Below are 6,029 nucleotides of genomic sequence, written 5' to 3' on the forward strand. Positions count from 1 at the left end.
GGGGCAACCTTTTTCACCCTAGCAGATTACTGTTGGTAAGAAATCTGCAAGGGTGACATCTCCCAACCGGAAAGCTTCTTATCAGTTGAATAAAAAAGTTCTGTCGATAATCGAACCTGCGACCTCCTACTGTCACGGCGAGAATCAAAGCGCTAGACCACGGATGCCTGTTGGCATCACTACACACAGCTAGTTCGCCACTCATACAATTAGGCATAATATGCGGACTGGCGTATGTATAAAGTTACCGCAAAACGGTATAGAGCTTATTTTTTTAGATGTATCGTTTCGTATCACCAGGTTTACACATGCAAGGATAGTAATGATAAGCCATCTATGTACTTACTGTGGCCCTATGTAACAATCCGACCGACTCATCAGTGTGAACTCGTCTATAAGACAGGCAGCCAATCAGAGTACAGGAGAATGTGTATATATAAGCGTATGAAAACCGAAGCTGATGACTTTTTGATCGGTTGACGCACAGCGAGGCGATACAAATAATTATATCTGAGTCTAGTGATTTGTATGTCAAGAATATGTTTCCGGAACACCATTGGACTGTAGGGCTCTACAATTTCTGTTTTGTTTGATAGCGTAATAATTATTCACTGCAGTGTTTTCTTTGTCTAACTGACATAGGGGCCTAGGCCTATATCGACATTTTTCCGGGAAAAGTCTAAATAAATTCCGCTGATGTACGTCTTAAGCCGCACTTGGATAACGTGTTCATATGGTAAGTTTGTATATATATATATGTATGTATGTGTATATATATATATATATATATATATATATATATATTGGGGCATTGCATACATACATATGCCTATAGCGCACAACTACACACTATATAGCCTATGCCTATATATATATATATATATATATATATATATACATATATATATAATTATATGAATAAATGCAGTTGGCAATATTTTATTGAAATTAAAGAAGAAGAAGAATCTGCGAGTGATTCGATTTGAACCCGGAACCTTCTACTGTCTGTACAGGTTTTGTTGGGTTAGAATCCGATCTGTCATTCTTCTTTTACCACTTATAACACCTCTTTAGTTATATATTTTTTTTCAGCATAATTTATTTTCATCAATTTTCAAACGCTTCAGCTTCTCTTTTCAAATGACATTCTTAAAGTTCATAAATATAGTTCACTTACACACAGTGCAGTTCCCTAGATTGTTTCAGGTTGGTATTACTCGTTACAATATCTTTATATTCTTTGAAATTGATCTTGGCCATTCTGTCCTTAATGTTGCGTCACGCTTTGGCAAAAATAAACACGAATTGAGCGCCGCTTTGGCGAAAGAGTGGAATACTTTACCATGTTTGAAATGTCACCACCAAGCTTAGAAATTATGTATAGCTTCATTTCAGATAGGCCCATGGCCGTGCTTAGCCCACTAAAGATAATAGATCATTCTTCAGGCAGTTGTAAAAATTAATAAAACTATGATACGGTATATAGCATAATCTTTATTGGACCGTTGCGTGTACTATGTTTGGAAAAATAGACCGAAACTACGTTTCACATAATTGATTACGTTTAACCTATAGTTTCAAGCATCAAGACTAAGTAAATCTGTCTCGCGATCTAGGCATATTTTAATTGTCAAAATGCGATTTCTTTGCACATAATAATGAAATATATATTTCAGACAATATAATTAATCAAACGAACTTAATCCGGGTAATAGTAAAAGATTGTCTCCTGATGCACTGCCTAATCCCCGGAAGGAATTCGAATTAAGTCTTCGAATTTTCGAGTTTATCCTTAGTGTTCACACTATAATAAATCCAATTACTTTATTAACTTTCATCGCTGTAGCTAAAGAAATGTTTGATTTGGCTTTTATCAACGATCCAATTCCCAACCGATGCCAAATCTAGTAAATATTCTACTACTGCACGGCCGCAGATTTCGACCAGATATTTCATGATATCCTTTGGGTTTCCCCTGAAATATGTGCTTGCATCACCTTTTAAGTATATGTTCTGCCTTACCATAAGTTAACTCGCAAGTACATTTTGGATAGCACCGTTGCCTCCACAGTCATCAAAGTAGCAAGAGATGTCAAAATTCTACAAAATTATGCTATTTTCCAATTGGGTAGAGATAATTATACGCGTATAAATCCGAATTGGTAAATTCTCAGCGCCACTAGAACCATTTATGATGTTCATTGATTGAACCCTATGGAAACATTAATCAACCCCATGGAAACAATTTGTATCAAGTACTCGCTGTTGTCATTTTCAGAGACTTTAAGTGGTGTAGGTACACACTGAAATAGTTTCTATACAAGTGTCTCAGTCAAAATTATACGCATTAGAGGGTTTAGGATTTTTTGTATTTTAAAGTAATTGCTCATCTATATATCTTAGACTTGTACTTAATTACGGCGGCCAGTTTTGGCTTCTTTTACCGAGCAACAATATTATTCAAGTTGAATATTTTCAGCGTTCACTTACTAGAACATGACTTTCATACAGTATGCTAACCATTTGTCCTATTATTTTAACGTTTTTTTCCATCTGAAATATTTTGCCTGTTGAACCATCGGATCATTTACTAATTATATATAGGCCTAGATGTAGTGTATAACGTTTTTGCTGTCAAATAGCATACACACTTCCTATAACTCTTAGGCGAACGGTTATTTCCTTGAGATTTCTTAGTGCAGGACAAAAAAATTGTATTTTTTCAACTCTACAATTGATAGATTCAACGGAAGCAAGGGAACAGGGGCACCAGTGACAAACGAACGCTATACAATGTTACTATTATAATTATAATTATTATTTATTATTTATATATTATATATTATTATTATTATTATTATTATTATTATTATTATTATTATTATTATTATTTATTATTATTTATTATTATTATTATTATTATTTTTATTTATTATTATTTATTATTATTATTATTATTATTATTATTATTATTATTATTATTATTATTATTATTATTATTATTATTATTATTATTATTATTATTATTATTATGTATTGAGGCACAGTGCAGGGGTAGGCACTATTTAGGGTGTAACGGTCTAGTTCTGTTTATGTTTAACGATGAAGATGTAGGCCTAAGTATAACTGATTGGCTTGCAGTAACCATCAGACTAACGTATTATAACCACATTTAAATTCCATCAAACTAAACAAAAACAATAAGATACTTAATTAGGCCATTTATTAAAATAAGGTTCTCTGTAAAAACTGTAGTGAAATCCTTTTCGCTTGACATTACGAATTAGTCATTTGTGAAACAAAATGATAGGCTAAGTCAAATGTTATATTTAACAGTGACCGAAGCCCAGCCGGCACGGGCCCCCACCCTCCTAATGTTTTCAAAATTATTTAAAAAGATGGAGAAAACAGAAAATTATATTCAAATTTAATGCCATTTCCGGTCATCTAGAAGTGCCATAAGCATAATATTTTCTTACCTCAGCCTCAGCCATGGTGGGGCTGAGGCAGGTGGACACGCTATCTGTGCAAGTTCCTCCCTGCCCCCCCCCCTCTATTTCGACATTCTGGACCCGTCACTATTGAAGTACCATTTCAAGGCTCCTGATATAGACGTCGGTGGAAAAGAGAATATTTTGTCGGGAAATACCATACCAAGTATATCCCTAATATAATGAATAATTCATTGTGATCGTGGAAGCAATCTTGCCTTCGACTTTGTTCGGAAAATACAACAATTATGAAGTCATATTACAGTAGCTTGATTCTTATAAAATAATTAGGCCTACTACAATTCACCAAACTTCTTCAAAAATCCGTAGCTTCCGGGGCCATTGGCAGACCCCTGGCCCCCAGCCTAAATGCTCGCTTCGCTCGCATACTGGATTTAATATCTTATGAAATGGGCCCACCCCCCACCCAATTTCAAAAATGTTCCTCCGCCGTTTCTAGCGATTATTCAACCAAATGTCAAAGGCTGTCAAAGAACAACATCTGGTTATTAGTTTAACGGTTTCTCCGATGATCTTTAAGTTATTTCTGCTTAGGTTTTGACAATTTCTAACCCTTTTTTTAAATAGGGCCTATGGCTACAGAATTTAACATAAGGACTTTTAACATGATACATTATAAACTTTTAATTGTTGCCAGTGGTGAACTTGTACATCTCATCTTGGCTTATATTATGTACTTTCCTTTTGATTATTTTGTGTAGTCCCACCCAAATTATTAATAATGAAACTGATTTTATCTTTAAATTAGCTGATTAAGGCAACGAGTGGTGGAAATATTCCAGTTACACATAAACCAAATGTAGTATTATTATATATATATTTATATATATATATATATATATATATATATAAATCAAATAGATAATAATACAGTTCTCAAATATATAGACGGTAACACGATGTTATAAATCGTATCAACGATTCATTATTGTATGAAAAGAGGTCTCTGGAGGGGATCGAACACGCAATCTCCCGCTATCTCGGCGAGCGTCATAGACCGCAGAGGCCCGTAATATTACGGATCTAAGACCACTAGTCTCTCTCTCTTTATACAAATTGAGAGCTCACACATAATGGAGCGAACTTTATTTTTAAATCTACATAATAGCTGGTAAATCAGGAAATAATATTCGAATCAAGTTTGCTGCTTTAAGCACTGGAAACACAAATAATGTATCAAATAGATAATAATACAGTGCTCAAATATATAGGAACATGATGTTTAATACGATTTATAACATGTATAACATTGAAAAATTAAGAAAAATAAATAGGTTTTTGCAACATACACATAATTCTGTTTCTTCAATCCAACTTTGTCTATACCATATGGCGCCGTGCTACTGACTTGTCTATATCAGTTATGATCACAATTATTAAAAGAGCAGTACTAAAATAATACATTTATTTTATTCATTTTAGAGACTTCGGACAAGTATTGCCAATAGCAAGCTTAATCACTGTCTGATTTAATAAGTGACAATCCCTTACGCAAGACAAACATATACACATGATGTCGGCCTACTCCATACCAAGTCTTTTAAGCCTTAGGTTTGTCACAAGATTTGAACCTAGGTCCCTGGTATTGATTAAGATCTTATCAACAAGCTGCAGCTATATACTAAATATGTAATACTAAATTAATATTTATAATAAATAAAAAAATATTAATATAATACATTCCCTTAGAGGTCTCTGCAGATCCCAATGAGCAAGGCCATACAGATGTGGTCTTGGCACTTCCATGAAAACAATTACGCTTTCACTAAACACACGATTTCCCATGACAACAAGATGCTTTCACGTGACAACACATTACCCTTTCAGGTGCCATGTTGGAGGGCCTAAGTGACGTACCAGTTTAGACAAGTTTCTTTTGGCATTTATTTAAATTATATTTAAAAATAATGATTCTTGCAATAATTTTCATATTTAAATAATTACCACTCCTTGCCACAGAACTTCAATGCCTACACATCTTATTTTCTTCGATTAACAATGAGCCAACGTGAATGTACTTGTAGTGACAGAAACTGTTCAACGCACAACGAGTTTATTGATAATAAAGGGCAGAGAAGCCATCCAAACCATTATTTCTATCTATGAGGTAATTATTTGTATTTCACTACTCGACGCATTCTTAGCTAATATTTTTTTTTTTTTTAGTAATGATCCTGGGTGGCTAATGTAAACGGTGTATGTGATAAATCTGGCTATAATAGATCTGTTGAGAGACTTGATGTTTAAGATCGTATATAGAAATCCGCCCAGAGAGAGACATATGATACCGTGATACCATATCACCTGAATTTATCAATGTTGTCCTATGGGTGATCTTCAGGAAATTAGATTAAAATCAATTACAAAAGTATTCAACATAGACGATAATCATCTAAACTGAAGGTATTGTCCTCATTACAAACAATACCCAAAAGACTAAAGGAAATGCTAAATGAACGCAAGAGAGATGAAAGTAACAATATTGCATTAGGTTAAACATTTATACGAACGACAGAA

At 33.8% G+C, this 6,029-nt stretch overlaps 1 protein-coding gene across 3 annotated transcripts in view; it reads left to right on the forward strand.

Annotated features, from left to right (window-relative positions):
* Nucleotides 1-481: 481 nt before the first annotated feature.
* Nucleotides 482-6,029, forward strand: part of LOC117102271 (trace amine-associated receptor 3-like) — a 26,749-nt gene continuing 21,201 nt past the window's right edge. For all 3 annotated transcript variants that reach the window (XR_004444382.1, XR_004444385.1, XM_033242500.1), the window contains exon 1: nucleotides 482-736. The gene's annotated coding sequence lies outside the window, so the exon portion shown is untranslated. The remainder of the gene's footprint in view (nucleotides 737-6,029) is intronic.

Source organism: Anneissia japonica, unplaced genomic scaffold (genome assembly GCF_011630105.1).
Source record: "Anneissia japonica isolate Jap-2015-1 unplaced genomic scaffold, ASM1163010v1 scaffold165_len1371125_cov188, whole genome shotgun sequence".
Classification (NCBI taxonomy): domain Eukaryota; kingdom Metazoa; phylum Echinodermata; class Crinoidea; order Comatulida; family Comatulidae; genus Anneissia; species Anneissia japonica.